The 17,522-nt window shown below is 43.4% G+C and overlaps 1 long non-coding RNA gene across 1 annotated transcript; it reads right to left on the minus strand.

Annotated features, from left to right (window-relative positions):
• Window positions 1-214: 214 nt before the first annotated feature.
• LOC125284974 lies at window positions 215-758 on the minus strand. Its single transcript, XR_007191972.1, has 3 exons — window positions 747-758; window positions 395-463; window positions 215-275 (listed from the first exon to the last, which is right to left on the minus strand). It is a non-coding gene; the product is annotated as an uncharacterized LOC125284974 (long non-coding RNA).
• Between the last annotated feature and the right edge of the window lie 16,764 nt (window positions 759-17,522).

Raw genomic sequence — 17,522 nt, forward strand, 5'->3', positions numbered from 1 at the left:
GATGCTAAAGCAGATTTTTCATACTGGTTCAATATCGCAATTTTGGAAGATTATTAACATTTTTCTGTGCATTTTTCTATGGACTCTTCTGCTTGGTTGTTCGAGCCAAGCCGAATAATAAATTACTGTCCATCTTCACTACTGCCTCTGCTTCTTTGGCCACACCCACAGTCGTTAATGGTAACTTCCGCTCGGTTCCATTAAAACCACCTTTCCTCCCCCATCTGACTTGCAATAGCAGCTTCTGGCTCCAGGCTGGGACTGCTGGATAGCACCTAAAAAAATAAAACAGCAATTTATATTTACATTTTGTTATTGTTGATAAAGGTCAAAATCATAGCATCAAAAAAAATAAGGTAAGTCAATCAGGTGTACAAACAAAAATGATAATTACCTTCTGAAGGCACCCTTGCCACCATCACCATCTATGTTAAGTCTTGATATCAGTTTACTTGTGAGGGCTCTGCCAGTAAAAGATGAGTAAAAGATAAGATTAAACAAAATGATGCATCCTGTACAATAAATTGAATTGCAGTACAATTACAGAAATAATGATTATGATCAGTTTGGCAGATATTCACAACACTACTAACATTACCACCAACACAATGGTAAAGTGGCAAAATTCAAGACTATTTTAAGTACATAACACATATGTCAAGCAAATTAGAGCATGCATAATAACATAACCCATAGCCCTCACCATGGAACAAAAAAAAAAATACATTCAAAACACAAACACTTACACCACGTTGAAGGCATCAGCCATGGCTATCAGACATCATCAAGTAGCAGGTAGTGCCATCCAGACGGACTGACATTGCCCTGGATAGTTGATGGAGCCCACTACACAGTCATAACAACAAACAGACACATGAAAAGAGGGGATAAACTAAACACAGTTACAGACACAAATACATGCTTACACATTATAATGCTATATGCGATTCTACGTGTGTGTGTGTTTGTGTGTGTCTACCTGGTGAGTGAACTCTCTTGCGGGCTTGTAACTTCTTCAGTATGGAAGTGGCACACATTTGGAATATTCCAGAATGCACTCAGCGTTCTCAGGGCAGCAGTCCTCACAACACACCGACTGCAAACAGAGGGAACACATGGAGACTAAAATGAATAAATTTCAAAACACACAGAACATGAAAAGACCATCACTGAAGCACTACTTCACTCACACGCATCCTAAATAAACACATGCCTCAGTGCAAGTCAGGTACATAAAACAAGGGCCAAATAAGGGCTAAGAAATGAAAAACATGTAGCCTAACACTACCCTTCACAAACTAAAGATCCCTTTACTTGTTGGCATACCCACTCATCATACTTGCCCCCATTCACATCCAATATATGACAGGTCTGTTAATGAACATGGCTATACTAAACTGCAGTTCCTTAGTTCCTTAACACGTTATAGCAACACTACATGTATATTATGTAAGTATAATAATGTAAAAATAATGTTACCTACCTATGTCCCATGGAAGTTCGCAAGGTAACCGTTATTACTGCTACTTAACGTTAACAACCTTCATGTGTCTGTAACGTTAGCCTGCATGGTAACAGCCACTTTAAATGTAGCTAAGTTAACTTACTGGCGCCTGATATTTCACTCAAACAAAAACTCTACATTCATAGCGACATCACAGACAGATTAGGGGTTTGCACGGACGTCACGTTCTGGCCGGTAACCATGGTAACCCAGCACGCGCGGCCATATTGGCGATACTCAGTGAATGAAGTACAATGGAGTATTATGCACTTTGGATATCTTACGTGATTGTAGCCGTGTCTAAACAACATACAAGCTCATCAAAATGCGTCTAAGATGCAAAGGCATATAGGACAGGACTTGGACCACAAGAAAATGTGCGATATTTCGAGAAATTACGGTTTATTGGCAGCGCAGATCCATATGAGTTGGGTGAGGGAGACGAAGTACCAAGTTCAACCACAAGTGTCCCCCTTCCTCTGATTCCTCTGGAAAGTTAGCTCGCTAGCTAATTGCTAGCTAATTCTAACATGACTAACAGCTTTGGTTAACATTCCATTATGAAAACAATATATTTTGAATAAATTCCTGTTTTCAATTGGCATACAAAAGTACTGTAATTCTTACCTTGGATATGATAACGGCAGAGTTTCTACAGCTTACACATGCAGTCAGATGCATGACGGAACAGTGACGGTTAAAGTCACTGGTGGGCTGGAGTTCAAAAAAGTCAGTCAGCGGTCAGGGGTGGGGGTTGCTGTGTGTGCACATGCGCTTATCAAGAGGCGATAAGCATCCGTTAAAATCGTTGCATTTTAATCGTTGCATTTCAGACTGTTACATTGAAATGGCACCCAAACTGATTAGAAGTGTCAAAAAACATTGTAATGAAACATTAGCCTAGTCTAGTGGGCTATTATTACTAGCCTACGATTATTAACATGATTGTTCATGGTGACATATATTTCATATCAAATTAACGCCTTTTCTTGATATCAAATCAATTTGGTTTAACATCCATGCTGATTTCGTTGATTTCGTATTTTACGACCATTTGTCAACATTTTACATTAAAACAGTGTTTCAACATTGTTTCAACATTGACAAAACAACTGACATTATTTCATCTATAATTCAACATTGATTTTCTTGACCTTTTTACAACCATTTAACATTGAACGTTGTTTCAATGTTTGTCTACATACCCTTTTACAACCATTTAGCATTAAACATTGTTTCAACATTGTTTCAACATTGACGCAACAACTGACGTTATTTCACCTATATTTCAACGTTGAAGGTCGGTCGTGTGCCGGCTGGGTTTACTTGAAGGCATCTCCATAAGACTGACATGACATGAACCTGTCATAAACAGTCATAAACGTTTATGCCATAACACTTCTGTCATTAAGTGTCATTCGGTTTTTGTTATGACAAGTTAGGGTTAGGGTTCATGTGACAGTGTCATGTAACTCTTATGTAGATCAGTAAAGTGTTACCAATTGATCTATCTGTCTGTCTGTCTGTCTACAGTATCTATCATCTGTCCATCCAGATTCCTGTGTACATCTAAGTATGCTAAGAAATATATTGTACTAATTTGCTTCTAAAACGCTGATTAACACCACACTAAAGACTCTTGTTATAAAATGGGGTATGTGCCATATGTCCGTGTGTGTGTGTGTGTGTGTGTGTGTGTGTGTGTGTGTAGTAGGAGATGAAAGAGAATCTGAACACACTGGTGTGATGTAATGGCTTCATTTCCCATTCTCTGTGTGTGTGTGTGTGTGTGTGTGTGTGCGTGTGAACTTCACTCCATTCTCACATACCTTCTCTCCTCTCATATCAATTCTGCATGTCACAGACCTCACTTCACCTACTACTACAGTAGCATATGTGTGTGTGTGTGTGTGTGAGTGTGTGCGTGAGTGATACAATAAGGCAAAGACAGATATGGCTTTCAGGACTGAAGAGATAGGCCTATAGTCACTTGAGTAACTTCAGCAACCTCATTGCTATAATGCAACTCATATAGCTACACTGCTTTCATTTTCCACCTGTAACATCTTCAACACACACACACAAACACAAGTCACCTGTAATATCTTCAATACACACACACAAACACAAGTCACCTGTAACAATTTCAGTGCACACACACACAAACACAAGTTTCCACATGTAACATCTTCAACACACACACACAAACACAAGTCACCTGTAACATCTTCAATGCACACACACACAAACACAAGTCACCTGTCACATCTTCAATGCACACACACAAACACAAGTCACCTGTAACAATTTTAATGCACACACACACACAAGCACAAATCACTTGTAACATCTTCAATGCACACACACACACTCAAGAGAACACCATGCCCATATAATAGGAGTACATAGCATTACCTAGCCATAGCCTTATCTATAGCTGCTGTAGGGTAACAGGTGAAGTCACAGGAGTTTCCATGACACCCAGGGCTGAAGCCCTTTAGAATAATGAAGTGTGTATGTGTGCGTATGTCTGTGTGCGTGTGCGTGTGTGTGTGTGTAGACGCAGTGTAAAAACTCACCCCTGATTCTGCTCTGACATGTTTCCCCAGCCGTCCAGACTGGAGATTGATGAAGACAGAAGCCCATTAGGCCTGCAGACTGAGGGGGAGGCTGATTACATACCAAGCACTGTGCACACACACACACATTCTCTCACTCACATGCACACACACACACACACACACACACACACACACACACACACATTCTCTCACTCACATGCACACACACACACACACACACACAGATTACAGTCCCCATCATACATACACACACACACACACAGATTACAGTCCCCATCATACATACACACACACACACACACACAGATTACAGTCCACATCATACATACACAGACACACAGGACATACACAGTCACATTTGAAGAGACACACACAGCATTACAGATGTGTTGACAAACACACACATGCACGCACACACACGCAGACACTCATACATGTGCCTGTCACACACTTATTAACCAGCGAAGACTGAAATAATGAATTGATAACAGACACAACGCAGACACAGATAAGACATTTATTACCCATCTCAGAGAGGATGAGACAGAGAATTAGATAGATGAGAGAGAGAGAGAGTCAGACCTTGTCCAAATTCATCAAAAGCAGCACAAATAAAGATGTCTGAATCAGATCTGTGTGTGTGTGTGTGTCTCATATTCTGTGGAGGGAAGTGAATTATATTTCTGATATTTGTTTGAGATGTTTCTCCAACACAGGATGCAGATTAATGAAAGCAGACGCTCCATCGGAGAAATCCTGTTCATTTATTTTTTTCCTGTTACTTTTCCTGATAACACTCATAACATGTCTAGAGTTTCTGTGATGGAAAAGGAAATTAGTATTGTGGCACCTCCGTCTAGGATGTTAACTGTAACTGTAACTGCCACAAGTACTTAGCAGGCTTTCCATATTTTAGCCCTGGTTGTGCTTAGGATTGACTGCTCCATCCGAAATCTTAGCATGACCTGCATGATCACTGATAGGGAAAATCGTTCCGGCGTGAGACGGGTCGGAGTCGCCTGCGAGAGTGGCAGCATCGCACCTGAAGCGTGCGAGAGGTTCCGAGGGGCCGACCGGCAAACTCTTGACGCGTTCATCCTCCGATAGCGCTTTGGAACGCACTTCAGGAGTCGCGAGGCGCTTTCATTCCCAAAAGGAGGTTCTGATTCAGGGAGCCATTTCAGGTTAATCCGTCGACGCCGCCGCTGCTGCTGCTGGTGCTGCTGTCTCCCTTTCCACAAGCCTCTGCTGAGACGTCTGGTATTGATGTACGGGTATGATGTATGGGGCTTCTCTTTCTTCCCCTTCACCTCAACTAAAAGCAGGAGTCCGTCTGGCTTTCTCTTTCTCTTCAAGTGAATGCTGATCAGAACTGATTTAAAAATTGAGGCATAGTACCAAAACAGCAGCCTCGAGGGGAAGAGATGGATTGGGCGAAGGCACTGATAGAAAACAGACATTTAATTGGCTTCCCCCAAAAAATAATGCAACTTCCTTGAAGGGAACTATCTATTCCCCAGGCCTGGATCGATGGGAAACAAGATCGAGAGCGGATCGATGGCAAAACACTCTCATAGAGCAGTGCAGACAGATGACTCGAGGCCTTTTCCAATCTGCGCTAAGATGAGCTGGAAATGTTATATTTACTATCATTTGTAACAGGCTTTTCACCGAGTGCCTGTCACTTGAAATGCTTAAACACAGTGAAGCGAAGGAGAGAAGAGGACAGCAAGCCTGGAGTCGACTCTGACTGTGAGTTTGTTTTGTGCTCTTGTGACTGCCGGTGTGACCGTCTCTGGGAAGTGACAGACAGCAGCACATACGGCAACATTTATTCACTCCATTCTCCACGGCAACACTTATACACTCCATTCTCCACGGTAACACTTATACACTCCATTCTCCACGGCAACACGTATACACTCCATTCTCCACGGCAACACTTATACACTCCATTCTCCACTGAATGTTGTGTATGCTGGGCCGCAGTCTTCAGGAGGCAGGCTCTGAAATGCCACAGGTTCAGTCGTCTGCCCTGCTAGAGTTTCCTCTGGTGAAACTTGTTTGGAGGTACATACTGTATATCTGGTGCAAAACCCCTGAGCGTGTGACAATAGATTTTGTACATGTGGTCAAAAGTCACAAGAAACGTGAAAACTCTAAGACATAACATTCTGTACATTCTGAGCACTGTCATCTATGTCAAGATCTTATAAAAGCATTTTATTTCTAAAAGTGGAAACTTTTTAATTTTGTATTTTACAAAGTAGTCCTTCTCAGTTACCATTCCCTCAGTCTCACACTCAGTCTCAGTTCTGAAAAATTCTCGCTTGAGTTTTAGTATGAATGTGACAGAAGGTTGAGTGGATGTATTGTGTGTGTGTCTGTGTGTGTGTGTGTGTGTAGGTGTGTGTGTGTTGAGTGGGATGTATTGTGTGTGTGTCTGTGTGTGTGTGTGTGTGTGTGTGTGTGTGTGTGTGTGTGTGTGTAGGTGTGTTGAGTGGGATGTATTGCCAGATGCTGGAGAACAGGATCTAGTCACTCATTGGCTACTGACCAAGTGATCGGACCACCCCCTTACATTGTAGAATGCCCCACCCAGGACACAGCACAGCACAGCACAGCACAGCACAGAATACAGCACAACACAAGACAGCACAGTACTGCACAGCACAGCTCATAGAACATAGAGGTTGGAAGCAGAGGTGGTGTTCTCTCCCTGACTGGCTGGCATGTTTAATATTATGGTCCCAGAGTCCTATGTTGAATGGAAAATCCTCAGCAGTACTTGGAATTGAAATGAGCTTCCCCTGGTATACATTATCATGGCCATGTCAACCAGAGATGGGAAGTAACAAAGTACAAATACTTCGCTACTGTACTTCAGTAGATATTTCAGATATTTTTACTTTACTATTTATTTTTGAGGCAACTTTTTACTTTTACTCATTTTAACACAAATATCGGTACTCCTAACATTTTACAAAACTGGCTCGTTACTTTAGTTTCAAATAATTTCAGTGGAGTTACCGTTATTATTTTTCGCGTCATCAATAGCGGATGGGAATAAACGTATTTTTAACCCCGTTTTTTAATGCTGCCTAACAGAACATCCAGCTGAACTATAGTTATGACCAGTACTTTAATCATTTCCATATTTAATTTTACGCACATATTTAATTTGCGGGAGTGCAGTGAATCATCGGTTTGTCCCGCACGCTCCCGCAAAGAGCTTGCGGGACAAGTTGTCCCGCGCCGCACTCTTTTGCGTCGGGACCCGCGGGTCTACCGCGGGAGTGCAGATCTCTAGTACAGAGTTCATGCCTGTGTGTGTATTTTATTAGAGAGCAATTTGTGTGTGTGTGTGTGTGTGTGTTTGTGTGTGTGTGTGTGTGTTTGTAACTCTGGCTTGTGTGTGTGCATGTCAGAGTATGACGAGACACACATGAGCTTCTATGTTCCTACTGTCTTATAGCTACATTGCTTAGCTCATGTTGTACACAGACACACACACACACTCTCACACACACACACACCCTCTCTCTCCCTCATCACAAAGGTGTCTCCTGGGGGGAATAATGGACTAAACACCCCCTCCCCCACACACACACGGCCAATCAGAGATGGACGCGGAGATGAATGCGCCGCTATCAAAGCAGACTGGGGCGAGGCAGGCCCTGATAAGGCTGCTGTTGTCTCGGAAACAAAGCTGTCTTTCTCTCTCTCTTTCTCTCTCTCTCTCTCTCTCTCTCTCTCAGACAGAACCCGTTAGGCAGGATCGCAGCTTCCATTTGAATGCAAATAGGTGTCTATGAGCGGAATAAAATTAGAACACAATAAGAGGCTAATAAGAGGCTGCAGGGTAGGGCGACCTTAGAGGATTTGTTCACATGTTTTAATGATAGCAAGATGACCAGAGACGGCACGGTTGCATGCTGGGTAAATAGATTGCAACTCTGACCATGTGTGTCTTGGCATAATGGATGTTCCAATGAACAAAAAGGCAGAATTGTGCTTAGTAACCTGGCAACGTGACATCATCTACAGTGTGTATGGACAAAAACAACTGTTGGAATGTCATTGATTAGGTGTACAGAAAACACAGCATGTGAATGATGAACCACAGACCCTGACCATGTCTGTGTTCATTTAATAATGACCCATAGAATCTCATTGCTATTACTAAACACACTTCAGCTACCCGGCAGACCTTCCAGACACCATTATGCAACAGCAGCATTTTATGCACTAGATTCTGTACAATGGCTTAGAAATGCAATCACAGTATAACATTTAAGAAGAGCAGTGCATGAGTGCTTGTATAATCACATAATAACATTATACTAGACATAAGTCTACATTGCTCCTGTTTGTTACCACTTTGCTTAGTATTTGGCTCCAAACGGCATAAACACACACACTGTGTGTGTGAGTGGGGTGTGTGAGCTATAATTGATGAAGTTCCATTTGGCGTCCTGCCTGTTGCCTAATTTCCTGTCTGGGGCCCTTGTTGTTTTTCTGACCACCACTGAAGAGGCAGCATCCTCACCCCGCTCCGTTCCGTTGCCACGCCAACACTCTCACACTCCGTAAACAAGTCAGATGTCCTCTCCGAGCGCTGCACGTCCATTCCTCTCTCCCGGCGATCAATCCTCACACACAGCCGCGTGATTTGTTTTGGTGTTTTTTTTTTTTATCCAGTGCTCATCCCCTGCCCCCACCTCACCCCCCCTCCCATCGGCTGGGCTAAACTTGGGTAGTCATCACTTTTAGATGGCCATTAATCAGTCTGGCGTTGGGTCTGGCGTTGGCTGAGGCGTTGGCCCTGGCTTGATGCCCCCGGGCAGCCCTGAGTGGCATGGGTGTCTCCTGGAGGCATTGCCTGTGTGTGTGTGTGTGTGTGTGTGTGTGCCAGGGGGTGGGGTTCTCTAATCTCGCTGTATTACAGACACACTGCATTTCCTTAACCTTCAAAGAGGAGGAACATTGCATTGACACTCTCTACCACTTTTCTCTTCTGTGTTGAGTGTGAGTGTGTGTGTGTGCGTGTGTGCGTGCGTGCGTGCACGCATGTGTGTGTGTGTGTGTGTGTGATATCTGTGTGACTCTCTCTTCCCTCTGTCTCTTTCATGTCATTGCTCTCAGTCTTCCTCTCTTGTATCCTTTTGTATTTCTGATTCTCTTTCAAATTTCTCCCTTACATGTCTTTGTCTGTCTGTCTCTGTCTTTCTTGCTGTTCCTCCTCTCCCCCTCTCTCTCTCTCTCTCTCTCTCTCTCTCTCTCTCCCATCGCTTGCTTCCTGTTCTTACCTCCTGTAACCGTGACAGCATGATGGCGTGATGGTATAACTAAAGCGAGTAGAGAAGTGAGGACTAGACAGCTTGAAATGCTGAAACAATCTTCTATATTCAAAGCAGTAAATACCAAAAAAAAAACGAAATGCAACTACACCATTTCCTACAGCCTCATGTCAGCAGGCTTATGTCCTTATGATGTCTGAGAAAACATATTTTCCATTCATCAAACACAAACTGATTGACTGATGCCTCTCTCTCAGTACGAATCAGCGAGTGTCCTGGAGTATCATCGGGTTTTTAATGACATGGAAAGCAAAGTTCAGGGCCATTTGATACATTTGCCCGAGGGCTGTGGTGTCTGTCAGGCTGGGCACTACGGCTATAGATTTTTTTTCTTGTTTTTTTGAAGTTTGGAGACTTTAATTTCAAAGTCTTCCAATTTAGGGCTTGACTAAGATGGAATGAAAGTGCCTCAGATTAAATCACTCAGAGCAGTCTGGAGGAGCAGACAGTGTGAGATCCATTCATCAACATGGCTTTTGTCCCAAACTCCAGTGCTCAAGAAAGAGAGGCTTCACTCGTTCGTCTTTGGCTGGACATCTTGCGGCAGACTGCAGGACAGTAGGTTAACTCATGCCACCCTTTACATCCACTGCGTACATATAACTATGGCTGCTTTGGAATTACAGAGGGTTTTTAATCACTTTGATAATGAACGTTTTTCGGACGGGCCAGAGAGATGCATATGTGAGCTTATGGGAAATGACAAGGAGCATTACGCAGAGAGCATCAGACCTGGCACTGTGACAAGTAGCCTGGCAGAGGAGAACTAGAAGCTAAATACTGAAGAGGTGTGTGTGTGTGTGTGTGTTTGTGTGTTTATTTGTGTGTGCGTGTGTGTGTGCTTGTGCGATGTCTTGCTTTTATGTATATGAGTTCAGTCTGTGTGCAACTTTTGTATCAGAAAAAAAAAATCATACACTACTTTCCTTTAAGAGACACCCTCATAAGCATTTATCCAAATCATACACTACTTTCCTTTAAGAGACACCCACATAAGCATTTGCCCAATTCAATATGTTTGTGTTCTGATCAAGTAATGTCAGGTTAAAAGCTTGAGATGGCGTTCCTGATAACGCGCCCACCTGCCATGTATGTGTTCCGCGTGGCATGGGTTCAAGCCCCGTTGACATTGTTCATGTTTTTGGGGGCAGCCGTGGTTTACTGGTTAGGGCTTCGGATATGTAACCGGAGGGTTGCCGGTTTGAACCCCGACCAATAGGAACGGCTGAAGTGCCCTTGAGCAAGGCATCTAACCCCTCACTGCTCCCGAGCGCCGCTGTTGTTGCAGGCAGCTCACTGCGCCGGGATTAGTGTGTGCTTCACCTCACTGTGTGCTGAGTGTGTTTCACTAATTCCCGGATTGGGATAAATGCAGAGACCAAATTTCCCTCACGGGATCAAAAGAGTATATATACTTATGCTTAAGTGCTTTATCACAGTAGTTCCTCTCTCTGTCCGTGAAGTCAGTCTATACAAAAGTGAGCGAGACTTCAGGGACTCTCAAAATAATACTGATTTAAAAAAAAAAAACTCTGTTGTTTTGGATATTTTTGAAAATACAGACAATGGGCGGTTCACCAGTACCTCCCTTGCTCATTTAAGAGTTTCATTTTATCATGGCAATCATCAAATTAGCCTGCTAGGTGAGTGATTGATCACCTCAGAGTGCACCTGAAGGCGTCCATTTGCATAAGCCCCTCGGCCCAGGGGAGAAAATCATCTTAATTAAAGTGGATGTCATTGGCTCGACTGGACACAAATAAGTGATGAAGACCAGGCCACTTGGCGCCCAGACAGCCCGGGACAGATGCCACTGACCGGCGAAGCTGTGTGTAGCACGGGGCACATCAGCAGACCCATCAGCATGCCGAGACAACGCGTCATTAAGGAAATAACTTGGAGCTGGAGGAAGGGAAGGATGGAGAGAAGAGGAGGAAAGAAAGAAAGAAAGAGAGAGAGATTGAAAGGGAATAATAAAGGGAGAATGATAGAGACGTTAGATAAATACATAAAATTAGATAGATAAATACATACATTAGATAGATAACTACATACATTAGATAGATACATACACATTAGATACATACATACATACATACATACATACATTAGATATGTAGATTGATAGTTAGCAGTTAGGTTCATAGATAGATAGACAGATAGATGGATAAAAAAGATTCTAGTGGAGGAAGAGAGATGTATAATTCAGCACAAAGGCATTATTTGAGATGGACTGAGGCCAAGACAGTATCTTTTCGTCAATATTTTGCCAATAGTTTTTAATCTCTGGTGCCAATAGTTTTTAATCTCTGGTAACAGCTTCAAAGCCGCCCATTGGAAAGCGTTTTTGCGACGCTAATCAAGGACTCATTGCCAGTCATGAGCCATGCAGCCTTGCTCCTGCAGAACGTGAGAGGATGGGGGCAGCCGTGGTTTACTGGTTAGCACTTCGGACTTGTAACCGGAGGGTTGCCGGTTCGAACCCTGACCAGTGGGCCACGGCTGAAGTGCCATTGAGCAAGGCACCTAACCCCTCACTGCTCCCGAAGTGCCGCTGTTGTTGCAGGCAGCTCACTGCGCCGGGGATTGTGTGCTTCACCTCACTGTGTGCTTTCACTTAATTCACGGATTGGGATAAATGCAGAGACCAAATTTCCCTCACGGGATCAAAAGAGTATATATACTTATGCTTAAGTGCTTTATCACAGTAGTTCCTCTCTCTGTCCGTGAAGTCAGTCTATACAAAAGGCGTGGCGAGACTTCAGGGACTCTCAAAATAATACTGATTTAAAAAAAAAAACTCTGTTGTTTTGGATATTTTTGGCTGAGACAATGGGCGGTTCACCAGTACCTCCCTTGCTCATTTAAAGTTTCATTTTATCATGGCAATCATCAAATTAGCCTGCTAGGTGAGTGATTGATCACCTCAAGTGCACCTGAAGAGAAGTCCATTTGCATAAGCCCCTCGGCCCAGGGGAAAAATCATCTTAATTAAAGTGGATGTCATTGGCTCGACTGGACACAAAATAAGTGATGAAGACCAGGCCACTTGGCGCCAGACAGCCAGGACAGATGCACCACTGACGGCGATTATGTGTAGCAGGGCACATCAACAACCTATCAGCATGCGCGAGACAGCAGCGTCATTAAAGGAAATAACTTGGAGCTGGAGGAAGGAAGATGGAGAGGGAGGAAAGGAAAGAAAGAAGAGATTGAAAGGGAATAATAAAGGAGAATGATAGAGAGGCGTTAGATAAATACATAAAATTAGATAGATAAATACATACATTAGATAGATAACTACATACATTAGATAGATACATACACATTAGATACATACATACATACATACATACATACATTAGATATGTGTAGATTGATGGTTAGCAGTTAGGTTCATAGATAGATAGATAGGATAAAAAATTCTAGTGGAGGAAGAGAGATGTATAATTCGGCACAAAGGCATTATTGAGATGGACTGGGAGCCAAGACAGTATCTTTTACCGTCAATATTTTGCCAATGGTTTTTAATCTCTGGTGCCAATAGTTTTAATCTCTGGTAACAGCTTCAAAGCCATGGAGAGCGTTTTTCGGGCGCTAATCAAGGACTCATTGCCAGTCCTCAGCCACGTACAGCCTTGCTCCCTGCAGAAACGTGAGGAGGATGGGGGCAGCCGTGGTTTACTGGTTAGCACCCGGGCTTATAACCCGGAGGGTTGCGGTTGAACCCTGACCAGTGGAGCCCGCGGCTTTAAAGCCCTTGAGCAAGGCACCTAACCCCTCACTGCTCCCGAGGGCAGCTGTTGTAGCAGGCAGGCAGCTTGCTTGGAGATGAGTGTGTGCTTCACCTCACTGTGTGTTTCACTAATTCCACGGTTAGGACTCATCAGAGACCAAATTTCCCTCCACGGGGATCAAAAGAATATATACAATACATATATAGGATGCAGCCACCGCTCCTAGGGGGTGTGAGGCAGGAGTGGGAGGAAGGAAAAGGATGTCTCTCGTTCCACGTTTTTGACCTCCTGCTCTCTCCTCACTACAGGAGATCAGCTGTTTGTTTGTTTAAAAACAAACCAGTTTTTTGGGATTTTGGAATTTTGCTTTCTGTCCTGATTACGAAAAGATCGACTGGTGGAACACACTTGGTCATATTCTCATTACTGTAATTTATGTTTTAATTGTCAAGTTTAAATGTCACTTTAAAAGTCAATTGAACGTAAAAAATAAGTAAATTTTTTATAATGTTTGCATTAACCCACTAGTCAGTCTATTAGGTACAGTTAGCAGGACCTGTGTTATTCAGATAGAGCATAATAAACTCAAAGGTGCTCTAACTCGGGGCCAGGCCTTTATGTAATTACAAGGGAAGAAATATGTACATGTCCGATCTGCCCCATCCCTCCCCCCAGCACATACGCACACTCACCGTTATTACTTAGCTTCTTATTTACGACTGAGCTAATACGCAAAACTAATTTAATGAAGCTGAAATAAACCTGGCCAGATAGTATTTTCTCTGTCCGAGCCTCCCCTGATTGTGTCGCGTGGCGTAAAACTTATCAGCGCCAGGAGCCGTTGATATCTCCTCCACGATGCATGTACTTATTTAGGATCTTGGCGTTAGGCAGGGGGGGTGGTGGGAGAATTACCCGTGATTAAGGTCAGGTAATCACCTCGGCTTTTCTGTCCACCAGTGCACCTGGTAATGGAATCCGAAGCCTGTTAGAATGGCAGTGTGTCTAGCAACTGTTGTCACGTGTGCTGATGTAACAATGGGTGAGTGACAGCATGGAATTTAGGATCCTTTTTCAGCTGAAGGTGAAAGCACTGTTGACATGTTTGTGTACATTCGTGTACAGGCACGCACTCATGTGCTGACGCTCAAACACACACACACACACACACACAAACGCTCACTGTCGATAAGACTGCTTTTTACAACAATAAAAATTAGAAATATATCAATATATTGATATTCTTCTGAACTGTTTCTCTCAAATGAATGGGCCGTTGCATTCCTAATGGTGCCTCCCTGTTTGAATCTAATTGCATCTATTTTGGGTTTTATGTAAAGGGACCAGACTGACCCAGCAGTAGGAATACAGTATAATTAACTGAAACCCATTTTAAGTTATTTAAGAACCAAACAATTTACTTTTTTTTTTAAAAGTTTAAAATGTAAATTGATGCGAGGTGTATTCTCAGACGCGGATGCAACATTAATAGATAGCAGCCGACTCTGAAATAGATCTGGCGCCCTGTTCTAGTTCTTCTCCAGCCTGATGATAATGGCCCTCAGTCACAGCCCACAATCTAAACAATGTTTACTCCAGCAGATGCAGATGGCTGCATTTGGACCACAACCAGCTCTGCACTGTACATAAAGTGTGCAGCCTTGGGCCCAGGGGGCATTCATTGGCCAACCCAACCTGTCTGGTCCTGCAGCAAAAGCCCAATCAGCCAGCCCCTCTCTCTCTCCGGTCCTCCCAGCTGCCATTTGTCAGCACTCTCTGGGTGACCTCTGGCGACGGGCTGACAGTTGGCCATTGTTGACAAACCTCATTGTCTTAATACCACCTTGTAATTGCCATTATTCATGCGGTCGCCTTCTTGAGAGGACCTGGCTACGGTTCTGGACTTGGGGGAAACTTCCCCATTACCCTGGTCCTTCTGTGCCAGAGTTGGACGATGATGTACAGTTCACTGACAACCAAAAGAGAATTTTTGCCTCGTGAGGGGGAAGCCAAGATCTACTTGAGCCCGTCTTGAAATAGGGGCCGGGTTAAGACCAGCTCGGTCCAGCTGAAGTGGGAGAGACCTGTGAGTCTGCATTCTGAAGGTTAAACTCAAACCTCTACAGCCTGAAGGTCAAATTCAGTAAGTAAGTATAAGTATACTCTTCTGATCCCGTGAGGGAAATTTGGTCTCTGCATTTATCCCAATCCGTGAATTAGTGAAACACACTCAGCACACAGTGAACACACAGTGAGGTGAATCACACTAATAACAGCGCAGTGAGCTGCCTGCAACAACAGCGGTGCTCAGGGAGCAGTGAGGAGTTAGGTGCCTTGCTTTCCAAGGCACTTCAGTGCCACTACTGGTGAGGTTGAACCGGCAACCCTCCAGTTACAAGTCCGAGGAAAGCTAACCAGTAGGCCCACGGCTGCCCCATTGGGCCACGGCTGCCCCATAATTCATAATTTCGCGACTGAGTCTACAGCCTGAAGGTCAAATTCATGACTGAGTCTACAGACTGAAGGTCAAATTCATGAGTGAGTCTACAGCCTGAAGGTTGAAGGCACACCTGAGTCTACATCATGAAGGTTACAGTCATGCCTGACTTTACATCCTGAAGGTCAAACTTACACCTGGTGAACATTCCAAGAGGGGCCCTATCGCGACATTCTAAAGTGCATGCGTCCTTCGTCAAAAGTCTATTCAAATTTGAAGTAGGATGTCCAGTTCACATTGGGAGGGTTTTGTTATCAAAGTGGGGAGGCGTGGCTCTAACAAGGTGTTCCTAGGTCTTTTAATCAGTCATATGGGTTGTGTTTGGGGAAAACATCATTTAAACCAATGAGAATGACATCCTATCATTCCCTTTGGCCTTAACCCGTGATATATCAAATAAATGCATCAGTATTTTTTGACATTCAATGACGCATTTGAAGGGGCTGCTTGAGACCCATTATGGAATAGTCATTCTTAAACCATGCTTTACTAAAACCTATCATAGCCTTCCCGCATTTGCACTTTCGTCTATTATTTGAACTCATTGGTAGAAAGTGAAACTAACTTCACCAAGGTCAGTCAGCGATTCAAGACTGTTATATGCAGTTACTTTCACTATTGACTGACAATGGGTTACCACGGAAGATAGGCTGGAAAAGCCACCTTACCTAATGTTGCTCAAATGACTGAATAAAACAACATTTACCACAGAGGTTACTTATATCTTCGTGACAGTGCGTCTTCCAGCTGTGCTCCATGCGTGTCTCTAAGCCTCTCCCCTAATCACTTTTAACCCGTCATTACCAATTTGCAAATGGTGGTGAATAACTACCTCATCATGATGTACAGTATTTATTAATATCTTTATTCTAATTATATTTCCCATTTACGAATTTGTAGGCATGAATGATAGAAGGATGGTGCGTGCACCTGCCAATATGACTTGTTGACATGCGCTCTTAAAATAGCATATGAACAACTTCGCCATTGACTTCGGCCAGGTTTAGGTGGTGTATGATAGCGATTTTTTTGAACCAACTGGCCCCTCCTTCTAGGTTGTTAACTGCCACACCTGAGTGCTTAAAAATAAGCGTGCAAAATACCGAATTAAACTTTAAATGGTGAATACTTGAACTTCATGTCGCTGGAGCCCAAAATACAGCCCCAAAGGTTCAAGTCACATTGCAGAAACATCTCTGAAGGGTTTAAGGACTTGATCAGCCTTTTCTCACATGCTTGTAGTGATTAGTGCTAAATTAAAACTCTAAAATGTACATTTTTCTCTGGGTGGAACAAATTGTCCATGACGGTACCATTTTACAAAAACTTGACATAAGCAGGCTGTTTTCAAACTGGTCTCAGAATTCCTCTCACGGAATGACCTCCCTTGACCGAATCAATGGGCTTTGCTTAAGGGAACACTTATGCACGAACCGTTGGGCTCTATGAGAAGATTTGTAAGAACCCTTTGGGATAAAAGCATCTGGCAAAAAGAGTACAACTCAGTGTAAGATGTCAAGAGCACGTTAAGTCACACTTCATATTGTGTTTATTGTGTTCTAAACCGCTTACAGTGTTCTAATATACGCGTGGCAGTGGCTATGCGATACAGTTATCAGCTCCAGAGGCTGGATTGTTTATGGGAGTGTGATCCAACGAGGGGGGGGGGGGATTGTTTATTGGAGTATGACCCAACTTGGCCTGATTTATATTTTAGGGGGGAGATCAATCTAAGTTGGGGCTACTTCAAACATGTTGCGGTCCCTCATTTCTGTACCGATCTCATGAGCTAATGCCAAGTCGTCATAGTTGTTACCACGTTATTACCAGGGTTGTGGGGAG

Source organism: Alosa alosa, chromosome 20 (genome assembly GCF_017589495.1).
Source record: "Alosa alosa isolate M-15738 ecotype Scorff River chromosome 20, AALO_Geno_1.1, whole genome shotgun sequence".
Classification (NCBI taxonomy): domain Eukaryota; kingdom Metazoa; phylum Chordata; class Actinopteri; order Clupeiformes; family Clupeidae; genus Alosa; species Alosa alosa.